Source organism: Pelobates fuscus, chromosome 5 (assembly GCF_036172605.1).
Source record: "Pelobates fuscus isolate aPelFus1 chromosome 5, aPelFus1.pri, whole genome shotgun sequence".
NCBI classification, from domain to species: Eukaryota; Metazoa; Chordata; class Amphibia; order Anura; family Pelobatidae; genus Pelobates; species Pelobates fuscus.
Genome location: NC_086321.1, coordinates 44,218,448 through 44,233,707, shown reverse-complemented (window position 1 = coordinate 44,233,707; position 15,260 = coordinate 44,218,448). Strand labels below are relative to the sequence as shown.

The 15,260-nt window shown below is 42.2% G+C and overlaps 1 protein-coding gene across 2 annotated transcripts in view; it reads right to left on the bottom strand.

Annotated features, from left to right (window-relative positions):
• Positions 1–14,249, bottom strand: part of ATOSB (atos homolog B) — a 74,976-nt gene extending 60,727 nt beyond the window's left edge. Inside the window, exon 1 of one of the 2 annotated variants that reach the window (XM_063453777.1) lies at positions 14,103–14,249. The gene's annotated coding sequence lies outside the window, so the exon portion shown is untranslated. Of the gene's footprint in view, positions 1–12,945; positions 13,212–14,102 lie in introns of those variants that run through there. The other variant, XM_063453776.1, reaches the window with a different exon arrangement.
• Positions 14,250–15,260: the final 1,011 nt, after the last annotated feature.

Genomic DNA, 15,260 nt, shown 5'->3' with positions numbered 1-15,260 from the left:
CCCAGACTAGGTTGTTATTATCCGCAACAGTTGCAGCTCCAATCAGATGTTTTAGTAGATTATGTAACTGAACTTGCAAGTGCCTTAAACAAAATACATGCCCAAGTTTTCTCTTCAATTCCAGATCCCGAATTGGATACAGGTTCCCATAACCTGCTTCCCGGAGATTGGGTCCTGGTCAAGAAGTTTGTGCGGAAAAATACCCTGGAACCAAGATTTGACGGTCCATTCCAAGTTCTTCTGATTACAGCAACCTCCGTCAAACTGGCCGTAAGGCCAAATTGGATCCACGCTTCCCACTGCAAGAAATCTCCTGCCCCAGAGGAAGCGAGTACCGCACAAACATGTATCTCTGGTACACCTTCTCCCTAATTAGCCTTATAAAGGCCCAGCAAGTAGCCATTACCAAAGATATTAGTGGGTACACCTTCTGGTATAATTCATCGTGCACCCAGGTGGCTACTTATACCTTTGATTACTGTGATATTGTAGAATGCCCATTTCCCACACCACAAATCCAGAGCATCTATAGAGATATCCCTCATTCGAAAGACCCATATGTTTGCGTAGTTGACAAGCAATGGGGGCACAATTGTGACCATTGGGGGGCGGCGGGATGGAATGCCGGGCCTGCCTGGGGTTACAAACCAAAAAGTGCCGTAGCTAAAGTAGATGATCATGGTAGATCTCTTGTCCAGAGAATGACTTTGAGAAAGCCTGGGGGGAGTACACCAATGAAATTAATCCTTAACATTGAGCATCCAAGCCCAACAGATGCAGACCAGTATGTGATGGGAATGTATTGGAAAAAGGGTTCCTACCAAAAATTAGGGCATTTCTACCTCAAAGATATGTGCAACTCTTCTGAGTGGCAAGGGGCCACTCATATGGTCCCTAACCCATTAAAACCTCATATCCAGACCTTTCAAGACATGATGGCCATTGCTAACCCCACCTTTGAAGATACTATGGCCGCAGAAACAGGTTTTAATGATGTAAATCTATGGTTAGAATGGATGAAATATAATGCTAATAAGCATAATAGAACTGCATGTTATGTGTGTGGCGGTGCCCGGCCTCACCTGGGTACCGTGCCTTTAATTCTACCAGTAGATATAGAAGAATGTGTTTTAAGCCTTTTTGCCTATCACTATAATTTTAACAGGTCCATATGTATTGCATGGACAAAGGAGTATCCTCTCCTAACCCAGGATGTCAAACCCCCAGATGGTATTACTGTGTATAAAGGTAACTACACTTGTTATGCTAATTACGATGGAATAGGTAAATTCTTGGGTAACTTCTCTAAGGGGTATTGTGCTACCTACAGAAATGTCTCTATGGACTTGTTGCAGTTTCACACCAGGTCATTAGGGGATATTTACTGGTTGTGTGGGGATTTACAGCTAAGATCCAGAATGGACAAACAGTGGTGGGGGGAGTGTACTTTGGCTAAAGCTATTATGCCTATACATATCATCTCTGACACACACCTCGTCACCCATGGGTCCAAACACACTAAGGTTAAACGTGACGCCCCAGTGAAAGGAAGTTTTGATCCTCATGTGTATATTGATGCCATTGGAGTGCCTAGGGGGGTGCCCAATGAGTTTAAAGCAAGGGGTGAAGTTGCTGCAGGATTTGAATCAATTTTTACCATAGTTACCGCAAACAAGAATTTAAATTGGATAAATTACATTTATTATAACCAACAGCGTTTTGTTAATTACACTAGAGACGCCCTCCAGGGGTTGGCCGAACAGTTGCAGGCCACATCCCAAATGGCCTTCCAGAATAGAATGGCCCTAGATATGATCTTAGCCGAAAAAGGAGGGGTTTGTAAAATTTTACCCGACACCATGACATGTTGTACCTACATCCCAGAAAACACAGGCCCTAATGGTAAAGTTACATTAGCCATAGAAAAGTTAAATGACCTGTCTGAAGAATTAAAAAGGAATTCTGGGATAAAAGATCCCTGGGAAAGATGGTTTGGTTGGATGACAGGATGGCAAAAGGCTTTAATGCAGATTGGTATGGCTATACTAATTTTCCTTTTTATTTTTGCTCTTCTCTTTTGTTGTATCCTCCCCTGTCTGAGAAAATCCCTCATGAAGACTGTTGACCAAGCGGCACCCACTTTCACCCATCTCGAAGTTGATGACCAAGAATCCCAAGACATCAACTCACCCTGTCTGCCGCTGCAAACAATCCCTTTTGTTGATAAAGTGCAGGACTTCTAGGGAGGGACTAGCTTAGGGATAGCATCTGTCAGTGAATGGTAAAGGCCCCGTGCGGAGAAGTGGTGGGTTAGCTGCCATGGGACACCCATGGGTGTGAAGTGTTCGAGAGCCATACTGACGGATGAGTTAGCCTATTAGGGGCAGCTCTAGGGACAGACTTGCACTTTGCATTAACACCTAGCTAGCGGCCACGGGGTTTCTGTGCCTTTGGGTTAACACGTCTTCTGATACTAACATAATAAAGTTTTATCTCTTAGAATCTAACATTTCATAGGGGGGACTGATGTGGAATTATTAAAAATTATTATTGTACTTGTATTGAATTATTGTACTAACTCCATTTTAACTTTATACTGTGACTTCCTCTTCCATTTTTGTCCTCCTAACCTGACTTCTTCAATCCTCCATTTTGTCCTCATGACTTAACTTGTTCATTTTTAAAACTACCTTACGTGACTGAACTTCTCAACCCAATTAGTATAGTAGACAAAGACTGTGTTTCCTGCAAGGACAAGCACCAGGAGGAGCTGGCTACTCCTTAGAACTTGTAAGATAATGTAGTTTGAAGGCCACGAGAACACAGTAGTAATGAAATGTTCTATTCATAAGAGACCTTGCACCTGGACATGAAGCCTGATATCATTGACCGTGTAAAATGACGCTCAAGACCCCCTTATCCCCACCCGTGTCCAGAATAATCCCACCTCTGATGGGTGGGCACGGGACTAACCTCTTAATTTTTCGAACCAATAGGTAAGACACTAACCCCGACACTTAACGATTAATCCAATTGATGATGTTTATTTGCTGATATTCTAATAATCAATGATGACGCAAAATGCCTCTTAAAAAGGGCCTGCGCGCCCGCTTTTACTCCACTTGCCAATAAACTTTCTCGAAGTTATTTTAACCTGAACCTTGTGTGTCAGACTTAATTACTTCAGCGTATATACGCAATTTAATTTTATTGATTTGGACAGGAACAGATAGACATTTGAACATTTTGGTTTACTTTCAAAAAGTACCATAACATTGGGTATGCTCAAACCATCCTTCTTGTTACCTATTGAAACAGGTGAGACTTTAGGTGTTAAAGTGTATGATGTGAATCATAGGAAGAAAAGGGGACCCATAGAGATAGGCGCCTGGGAAGATAATGAATGGCCTCCCCAGCGTATTATAGATTATTATGGGCCAGCCACGTGGGCAGAAGATGGTACCTTTGGTTATAGAACCCCTATTTATATGCTCAACCGTATTATACGATTACAGGCGGTGGTTGAGATTATTACTAACGAGACATCACAAGCGCTCAATCTTCTAGCGAAGCATACCAGGATGAGGACAGCAGTCTACCAAAATAGATTAGCCTTGGATCACCTTTTGGCAGTAGAGGGAGGTGTATGTGGGAAGTTTAACCTGAGCAATTGCTGCCTTCAAATAGATGACGAAGGGCAAGCAATAGCTGAGCTTACTAGCCATATGGTTAAACTAGCGCATGTGCCTACTCAGGTATGGAAAGGGTATAATCCAAGTAGTTGGTTTGGTAGCTGGTATGAGTGGTTTGGAGAGCTTAAGGCAGTGGTAGGTGGAGTCTTACTGATTTTAATGTTGTGTCTACTCCTGCCGTGTCTTATACCCTTAGTAGTTAGGTCTGTGCAAAGCCTGATAGAAAATATAGCAGAGAGGAAGGCTGCTGCACAGATAATGGCAATTTATAAATATAAGGCTCTAGATCAGGGAGAACCAATGCAGGAAGATGAGTGTTGAAGATTCACATCATAAGATAAGTCTGGTCTGGTTCAAGGTAACCTGCGGTGTATGCAAACTAAGGTTAAGTGATGCCTCAAGTAATTGTGAAATATCAAGAGGCATCAAAGGGGGGAATGTGGTGGAATCTCGGTAAAAATAAATTTAGTAGGCCGAGATTACCACGTGGCATGTGTACGTGCATATGCTGACGTATCGATCAGTTGGTTGCACGAGGCAAGATACGATCAGTAGTGTACGGAGCATGTGCAAGAATACAGGATGTAGTATTCCCCTCCTCCATTGTGCTGGACAGGCCATGCGGTCAAGCAGGAAGTTAATTCTTATTTGTATTGATTGGTCAAGAGAATGTGCGGGTGGAGCTTAATATGGGAGGAGTTATGTGCCTATATAAGGAGCCTGCACTATTGTCCGAGGCTCAGAACTTGCTGTATTTTGGTGACGTTAGTCCCTCTGAGTCCCGATCGGTGATCCAATAAAGAATCTCTTCCTTCCTGAAGAAACCTGTGTCCATCTCTCTGTGCTTCGCTTCCGTCAGTTTCTCCGGTATCTTTATGATTAATAATGTACTGTCTGGTGATTTTTTTTTCTCCTCCACAGGAAAGTTTAGAAATAATTTTGACCTCTTACAATCAACCCCTGGGGATGTCACAGCCAATATTTTACCGATGAGCCTTAAAAACATTGATCACTTGGATATTTAATACATGCCAGATTTTGCATTTTTTTTTTACAAGTTATCACATTGCAGCATTTCCATTCTATAAATTACTACATTTCAGCAAGCACAATCTAGTTAAAACAGCCCTAACGGCACATTGGTTCTCTCCAAGAACCATAAAAACTACAGGTCTCTCGAGCCAAGTAATGCAGTGCTAGGCTAGCTCATTGGCTGCGAGTGTCAACTGATCACTCTCAGCCAATACCTTCGGCACTCCAGATGTTTTGGACTATACCTCCCATGAGGCTTTGCCGGCATCATGGGTGTAAAAGCATTATGGGGAATGTAGTCCACAACATCTGGAGTGCCGAAGGTTGCCGATCCCTGAGCTAGAAGCTCTGCACCACTGGTCTTAGCTCAAAGAAAGGTAATGACTGTCCCTTTAAATGGGGTGTGCTTCGATCCTCAAAACCGCTGTTTTGTTTAGTTTCTTGGAGCCAGCAGAAATTTCATTAGTTTTGGAATTCTTAATCGTTAAACATATCACCAAATTGCTTCACTAGGCAAAGAAAGAACACATTGGGCTGGAGAGAATACGATTTACTTCCTGAGCAGACTCTTGATTGGTGGATATGTCATGTTGTATACCTGTGTTCTATGCAGTTAAACTTTAGAATTTTCTGTATTTAAAAATGTCTAAGGAAAAGCAAAGAAATGCAAAAAACTAACCAAACGAGACACCCCTTCCTAACTCCCCCCTCCCCCAACCTACCTCAGAGCTCCTGCGGGCCCGACCGGCGTCCGCGTAGCCAAACCCGGAACACCTGGGACGTACAATGATGAAATAAACTAACACAACCCTTAAAACCCAGAACTGGCAAAGCAGGAGGCGAGGAAAGGGGAAACACAATCGGGAAGAAATAACTCATAACCTTTAATATGGCTGCACTGTAGCAGCACTAACTAAAAGCAGCAATAGGAAGCGACAGAGACATCAGCTAAATGGTCGAACCCCCAACTGAACACACACATACAGACACGAGATAAACCTCGCACTACAACACACACAAGACGACACGACACCAGAGGGATGACATGACCCATACAGAAGAGACAGGGAACTTTTAAACTTTATTTTTATGTGTGCCCTGTTTCTCAATCTGAATATTGTATAAATGTTGGTCTCCACGGCAGCACCATTGCTGAGCAATGCACGTTCTGGGTCCCCTTTTTCACTTAAATTGAATTTTCTCAGCTCAGGTTTTCTGTCCAAATATTTTGAAATGTATTTTGAATCCACAACAATTCACACTTTAGTAAATAACTGGGTGTTTGTTTAATAAGCAGATGCATATGACATTTACCTATTCTGTGTTTCAGTAATTAATAGACACAGGAATAACTGCACCGATTGTCACTAGTAGTGCGGATACTGTGTTGACTATTTCGCCAACGCAAAAAAAGAGATTTAAAACCAAAAAAACTAATTCAAATGTTTTGTTGAACAGGTCCATTTAAAACCCATTAAAAAAAAAAAGGATACAATTTTTAAAAAAATAAATAAAAAAAATTTGCAGATATATTTTTCAGTTGAGTTGTGAAAAATATAAATATAAGCATGTAGCTATCCAAACAGACTTAGTTTTAGACCAAGTTCACCACAGCTGTAAAAGCAGTTCTGTAATCCACTTCTCCAAAAGTAGTATTTCATAAATGTAGAATCTTTATGGAACACTCATATTGACAGTGATTGAGTTTCGCTGAAATTGGGATCAGGAATAGACCTCAATGCTGGCTGTACTCTTGCATGCACAAGAGTACAACGTTGACATCAGCCCCGGCAGCTAAGCAGAACGAGATAGAATAGGATGTCCAGGTAAGTAAGAGCTACCTTCTACTGACCCCCACCAGCAAAGTCATCATCGGGGATCTTTGCAAATAATGCAAAGACTCAAGAAGGTGACAGACCCACTTTAACCCCTTAAGGACACATGACATGTGTGACATGTCATGATTCCCTTTTATTCCAGAAGTTTGGTCCTTAAGGGGTTAAAAGGAACACTCAAGCAACATAACCACTACAGCGAACTGCAGTGGTTGTGGTGCCAGAAGTGTCCATGCCCCCTCAATTGTTTTACAATGGTTTGACTTCTTAGCTGGGGTCTGCCCGGCACTACTTCCCGTCTCCACTATTTCCTATGGTCTGCGGGAAGCCTCCAAAAAGATCAACCCCGCAATGTAGGGCAAGCTCATTGCTTGAGAGCACTGCAGGTCTTCACTCATATACAGAGCTTCAAAGTCGCCACAGGAAGAAGAGGACACCTGGTGAAAACCAGGCAATAAGTCAAACCGTTGTAAAAACAATCATTACAGGGGTTGGAGGGAATAAAACATTACAATTATAGAAAGGGAGTATTTTACACTTATTGGTTAGGTGGTCTGACCAGGATTCTAACTTGTGTTTCTTCGTTCTAAGGCCGTGACGTTACCACTTCTTTAACCAGACAATATTTGCTGCAGCATGAAGAATGTATTTTTAGGAAAACAGGTAGACATTAAGACACAGACACACACACACAATAATAATAATAATAATAATAATAATAATAATATTAACAGGCTGCCTGTGTGTTCGCCGTTTTTTCACAAAGTAAAAAATATATATTTTTTAAATACATTTATAGCCTTCTGCTTGTATAACAAAGCAACAACAAAAAATATAAACATTATTACGAGAAAATTAGTGGAATAAGAACTACCGAATTACCTCGACAAATCAGGATCTGTTTGCAGGTATGCATGGTATTCACAGACATTTATTGGAAGCCATATTGCATGATGTAATGGCTTCCAATAGGCCCATGTGATGTGCCTGCCAGTTTTAGAAAAACACATATCATTATCTATAACATCTGCAAAGCTCCAGAGAATGTGCAGTGCTTAAAATAGAACCTGTCCTCCCACTAGGCTTTTCATTCATTCCTCGCTCAAACCGTAATGAGAAAAAAAAAATACCCAAATACAGATTTAAATCTCTAGAGCAGGTGATGGTCTCAACTCCCATATTCCTTAGCTATTTCTGCAAATACTGCATCAGGACATTACTTGTGGGATAGAGAAACTCCGAGCTTGCTACAGGCGGACCGAGCAGTTTACAGTGAACATAAATAAAAAAGTGTTGCATATTTTAAATGTAAACTTAGAGGTTGTTAAAGGGACACTATAGTCAACAGAACAACTACAGCTTAATGTAGTTCTGGTGAGTATAATAGCTCCCTTCAGGCATTTTCATGTAAACACTGCCTTTTCATAGAAAAGGCAGTGTTTACATTGCCCCTTAGGGACACCTCCAAGTGGGCTCTCCTCAGATGGCCACTGGAGATGCTTCCTGACTCAGGGCTGCACAGTAAGCAGCCCTGCCGTTCAGCGTCCCCACGCTCTGCATGGAGATGCTGAATTTCTCTCATAGAGATGATCTGGGAGGGGGAGGGGGGTGAAGCATTTGGAGTGGTTTTCTTTTCAGTTGACAACACAAGTAGCCAAGTATAACTAGTCTAGGAACACCTTTGCCAACGGCTAATAACTACTGTGTCGTAAGGACATTTGACCACGAAGGAAACCATTTCACAAGCCATTGCAAGTTGAACATATCAAGGTGTAAACAAAGCTTTAGAGTTCCAAGATTATCACAAAAACGCACATCTGTAGGCCAGGCAGTGTATCCAAAAAAATAAATAGATAAAAATGTCATAAGGCATAACATGGGCAGAGGGGCAATGCCAATTAAGGGAAGGGACACACCGTTGGCTTTATAAGAAGTATAAAAACAGGAAAGATATGAAGATGGAGTAAAGCGTGGCGTAAATGATGTCAACATACACATCAGTGACTAAATCAAGATCTTTTTAGAATATAGAATTATTTGAATTTAATCTTAATTATATACAAGTCCAGCTTCTTTTACAATTGGAGATGTACACTAAGTCACACCTACAAAGTATTATTTATATTTTTTTTTAGAAACAAGAAAAAAAAACACATATACAGGTAGGGGTGGTACCTAGTGTCTCTCGCAAAACAGGGCACGGCACATTTTATTGGGATCTCTGAAACAACCAAGTCTACAAATACAGGATACTAGCACCCCATAGATTTACATTTAAAGACTCCTGGTCACAAATACATTATTGGACAACTGTGAAATAGCTAATTACTGGTCAAACATAACTTTAATGAGCTCCAATAACCTCCACTGCCATCTTAGATTGCAATAGTACACGCATTGCTTCCCTACATAGATGCAATCCACTAACAGCTTAATTTACTTTGACATAGGTACCTTAATTTAATGAAAAGAATACTGTATTTATGAAAAGTTCAAAAATAATTTCTGTGTAACTTGAGACCTAAGCTATGCAGAACCTGTATGGCCTTTGAATAAAGTATACTGCATATCAGGTGATAACCAACCTCTTTGCACAAGGTACATTCACCCAGCACCTGATAAGAGCAGATTGCTGTAGGCTGCAAGCCATTCTTATCATATTAAACTGTATACTCCCTGTAGTGATCTCTACATGGTAAAACATTAAAATGAAATGGAGCAAGTTTGCTAACATAAATTGCAATAGATCTGCATCTGTTAGTTTTATATCTGGACACTTGGAAAGGAGGTACTGCCACAGAAGGGTGTGTGGTTATTAGGGCTGTGTGCCAGTCGCTAAAGTACATAGGTAGCTACCAGTAATATAGAGAGCCTTAAAAGTACTGCATATGAGATAAGTGTTCCTAGTGGTTTAATTTAAAAAGCTGGCTGGAAGTTTGATAAACTCTGCATTTAGTCATTTAATTGTACACCCAGAGCAATCTGATAATAAGGGAATATGTGAGCTATCGCATCCCACAGAGCCACATTAGTCAGGAAAATTTTCTACGAATAATCTATGACAATATAAATTACACAGTACTAAACCCTAGGATCAAGAAAAGATCAAACATGAGAATGCTAGAAGATGGTATTCCCCAGCAGAACAATGGGGAAAACTCATAATCTAAACACAGAAAACCTAAACCTGCAAACCAAAGCCACGTAGTTTCCACCAGTAGGGTCACAATTGAAGGTCCATCAAGCAGAAGATTACTCCATGCACCATGGAGCAACCAATGTAGCAGGCCTTCTCATCTAAACTCCGAAAAACACACAGGCCAAACTGTTCTACCACCAACAAATACCGTATATTTCGCTTAATCTTGGGATCAAGATCTCCCACTTAAATCAGCATGAAGTGGTTTAATAAAATAGCTAAATATGAACAGTAGAACATCTTGGAAAGCCGAAGGAAGACAAATGGTTTATGCTGCCTTAGACCTCTGGAAACTCCCTATAATGGCACTATGCTTACTATAACCACTACAGTATACTGCAGTAGATATGGTGCTAGAATTCCCTTGATAAGGAGTCAAACCATTTGTATACATACTGTAAATGTCGAGAATCTTATTGCACGTGTCACATCCACTACACCTGTGTTGCGACAGAATTCACTTAAACCTCCCATGGCACAGAACCCCACACGTTTAGTATACGCTGGCAATGCTGCTCACGGAGGCACCGTACACAGAGGAATGAAAGTGCATACGGTAGGAAATATAAAAGAAGGGCTTACTCCTGCAACTTTCAGAGGATTAAAATAGGAAGAACTTATAAGGCAGCAGTCGAAATGCATGGCCAGGTGCGTAGAACAGGCCCTTCTCATACATTTCAAGGAGGCTTCTGACTCACTGTTAAAATTTTGCTTTTCATTTCTGTTTATTTTCCTAAAAACAAACAAACCTTTAATTAGCAGTGAAAGGAAATACCCATAAACCACACAAGCAAAAACTTCAACCCAGTTGTGGAACTTTATAGATTCAGCGCTCTGTGGTTAGTCGGTCCTAACCAGTAGGCACTCCATAGACCTGTTAGAAGCCAAATTACTTTTGAGAAAATTCACCTTGGGCTCCCTGTGTGGCATCCGACTCCTTTAAAAGGGAACTCTAAGCAAAATAACCGCGATGGCTCGCTGCAGTGGTTGTACTGCTTGGAGTGCCCTGGTACTGTGTCGGTTTAAATCAAACCGTAATGATATGAACAGAGGGTGCACATGGCACCAAAGGACCATCCTTCATCAAGAAGAATTAACAATTCTGTATTAGCAATGTTAATTTCATACAACTCGATTGGCTGACAGGGCTGGGCTAACATGCCCACAGTACTCTTCGCTAGTCAACGTTGTCCAGGTTGGCCGAAATGGACACACATAATGTTAAATGTTTAATTCTGCTTTATCTATCTGTTTAAAAGTAAAGGAACACTATAGGGTCAGGAATACAAATATGTATTCCTGACCCCTATAGTGTTAAAAGCACGTTAGGTGGCTGGCCCCCATAAAAACTACTTTTTTTCCCCAGCACCATGCAGGTCTGCTGGCGCTGGCCAAGCCCACGCTCTGCCTCCTTGGGATTGACAATTAACAATCTAAACCAATCCAATGCTTTTGTACTTGCGCGAAAAAATGCCATGCTCGTGGAGATGTATTGAATCAATGCATCTCTATGGGGAATGTTCAACATTGTGCCGCACTGACCCAGGAAGCAGCTCTAGTAGTGGTCTGCCACTGGAGGTGTCACTAGGCAGCAATGTAAACATGACAGCACACATGATTTAGGCAGCTCCAGTAGCCTGTGATTGGACAGCGCGCAGCACCTCTGACATCAGAGAGGGCAAGGAAGTCAGCGTCATGAGCTTTGCTCAGTGCTGGATTCCAGGTGACTGTACTTTGGTAAATAAACTTAATTTGATAGGTAAAAGATCTTCAATACTATAGAAATGGATAGTACTAGAACATAATTATTCCAAATCCACAATTTGAAGAGGATTCAGCTGTTCTAACAAATTTTAGGTGACTAATAATTTATGCAACTAAAATGTAGTTTAGAACAAGAACTATGTATCTTACCTACACAGACTAATTTCTAAACACATTTTTTGCGAAGTCCCCCTTTGGCGACATCGATGCTTGGTGGGCAATAGCCCAAGGGTGCTGGGCAATGTAATTTTTACTTACCTGAAGCTGTCACGCGCCACCATCTCCATCCAGGGGATCATATTCAGCAATTGGTGCTTCATCTTCCCTGAGACCATGTCAGTGCTGTAACTTCGCCCATGGCGAGAATACAACACTTATTGTCTATGAAGAATTCCGCGAGACGCTCCATAGACAATGCCTTTTTCCTCAAAGCCATCAGTAGTGACGGCTGGGGGAATTATATAAAAAAAAAAAAAAAAAAAAAAATTCTGAGAAATTCCAAGACAGTCAATGTGAATATTTCATAAAAATGTTATAATTATAAAATTATAATTTTACACATTATTCGGCGTATTATTGCTGTGGAGCTGTTATACACTCAGACAAACCAACAATATAAGATAAGAGGGGCATTACAAAATAGTAACAGAGATATTTGGGTCCAAAATATGGACTATGATATAGGCATTACCTTTTTATGAATTACATTATATGAACTTTGCTACATGCCACCCATTAGGGTACTTGTACTTACAACTGGATATTAACTTCTTCGAACTTGCAATTGCACTGGCAAGTTTATACACCTAAACCACTGAAACCAAACTGGCAGAGCTGCATGTGGCTGCGTAACAGGACCTTACTCATTCATTGCCATTTTTGGCCTTTCTACCAAATGATGCATCAAAACTCTCATCACTGCCAGCCATCCACATTGCCTGTGAGTAGTGGAAGCTATAATCCTTTATGTCAGCTCAAGACCCACCAAAGCTGTGAATAATATGGGGTGCAGTACTGCATTCCTCCATCTGTCTTTGGACTGGCCCTACTAGCCATTTTCTCTGCAGGGAATTCTGGGAGCTGTAGTCCAAGAACAGCTAGAGGGCCTGGCTGCAAACCACTGATAAAGCTGTTCTCATTTAGGTGTGTACCACCAGCTGGTACATTCCAGTCTGTCTGCAGAGGTGTTAGTTAACCCACTATTCACCCAGCCCAGGATTATGGCAGATATCAATTTAAATCTACATAAAGCCTTATCAAATTCAGGATTAGATTGCAAGCCTTTAGGTCAAGGTCCACCAACAAAATGCAGTTTGGCACAAAATTGATTAGTGCTCATAGTACTGACTCATCCACTTCCCCTGCCCCCCCTCATAAAACCCTACACAACCCCACCCCCTCACCAACATTCACTCAGACTTACCCCAAACTTTTTCCAGGAAGGGGGTGTAGGTGGTAGTGGAGTGTGAAAGAGGGCAGGATGGTGTTTGAAGCTGATGGGTATACAATGAGTGTGCACTCCTGGGAGTATGAGTGTGTGATTTCCTCTAAGTGTAGTTCCTGTGCCTGGATGCAGTTGGGGTATCTGATGTGGGGTATTCAGCAGCAGGACCAGGAGGGGCCCATTGAGGAGAGGGGGAAGGGGTAATAGGCTGCTGTGCTGGAAGAGTAACCAGCCTGTGCCCTGCTTCCCTGCACACTCACTCTGCTACTCCTGCCAGCTGATTGTGTCTCAGTGCTAACCCTCTCCAAAACCCCGCCCACTGCAAGCCCAAGCTGCCCTCCTATTGGTGCAGTGCACTCAGTTGCTATTGGAGGGGAGGGATGCCACTGCAAAGCTGCAGCCTCCCTGACACTGTCTGTATCCTCCCAGCTCACCTTGCAGCATTAACCCCTGCACTGCCACACCACACTCACCCTTCTATAGTTAATATAATGTGTGCTTCCACCTAAAACCTAGTATTAACCCTTAAACTCTCAGCTCTCCATGGATGTATCAGCCCTTGCAAAACCAGGAATGTGCTGTATCCCCCCCCCTCTAACATTAACCCCAAAGGCCCAGCTCTCCTTGAAACATTAACCCCTTACAATCACAAGCCTGATCAGGGTGGTCTCAGTCAGCCAACCAGCAATAAAATCCCTCAGTCTCTCAGCATTCCCTGTGCTGTTAACCCTTTCACTGCCAGGATATTACCAGGTCCTCCCAGCTAACCCCCTGGTATTAACCCATTCAGCCCCCATCTCAGTGTTATCAGTCAGGCATGTACTCTTTGTTAGCCTAGCATTAACCCCTCACATCCCAGCATCATTAACACTCCCCCCCCCCCCCTTTTCCTCCCTCCCTGCTAGGAAAATACTGTGTAATCCCAGCTCACAATGCAGCATTAAATGCCATGCACTGCAATCAGTACTGTTAGTGCCCTCCCAGCTCCTAGTGCCCATTAACCCTATGCATTCAGGACTTCCCCTGTTCTGTATTAACCCCTGAATTTCCCATTCCTTCACAGAGCTGTATCCTGCTATTTGACACCACAACAATAAACCATGTCCCCACACTATGTAAAGTATGCATTAGCTTACCTTTTACAGATTAACCCCTACATGCCCTGCTCTCAGAGTTCCAGCTCTATCCTGTGTAATCCTGTACAACTTGTCCCCCAGCACAGTCTATGGCTCCAGTGCTGGGCGATGCTAAGAGAGATTTGCTGAAACCCCATCCTACCTTGTTTTGTTCAGGAACTACAGAACATGCCCCTCTGAATTTTGCACCACCAAGCACCACCCCCCTCACGCCCTCTGTCAAACCCCCTCACTGTGAATTTTTAAACTTTCTGTTGTTGTTGTCCTCATACTGAGCTGAACATCCCTGGTCTAGCCTGCCTGCACTGGGATATTACAGAGTATTGTCCTAATATGAATGAACTCCTTCTAACATGTCCTGCCACCTCTCCAGTGTACTTTAACCCCTCCAAAGCCAGGGTTTATAGTCTGTGCATTATCCTATTTGGAGAATAACTAATATCCAACAAACTGCTTTAAACAGTTACACTTGTTTTCATAGGGTTCAGTAATTTCCTGCTGAGCTCCTAGTTCCTGCAATCTGTAACAGTTTTGCACACTAAATGATGTTAACTATCAATCCCAAGAAGCTCAGCATGGTGGGAAGCATAGTGCACAAACATATTTCTCTGCATAATAGGGAATATAGTCCACAAACATCTGGCCATGGCAAAGCTCTGGTTACTGGTTGGCCTATAAAATGCACTGTGCTTTCAGGAAGCAGTAACCATGGGACCATAAAACAAAGAGTGGATACAACTTCCTTATGATCTGAATTTAGATGGCAAATAAACCTGTATGATCTGATTCATCAGCAGAGTGTGTGCCCTTAGAACATACTTATATGCTAGATAACATGGTGTGCGGCCTGACAACAAGCACACTGCTAGATAACATGGTGTGCGGCCTGACAACAAGCACGCTGCTAGATAACATATTGTGCGGCCTGACAACAAGCACACTGCTAGATAACATAGTGTGCGGCCTGAAAACAAGCACACTGCTAGATAACATATTGTGCGGCCTGCCAACATGTTCACTGCTAGATAACATGGTGTGCGCCCTGACAACACGCTCACTGCTAGATAACATATTATGCTGCCTGACAATATGCTCACAGCTAGATAACATAGTGAGCGGCCTGACAACATGCACACTGCTACATACCATATTGTGCGG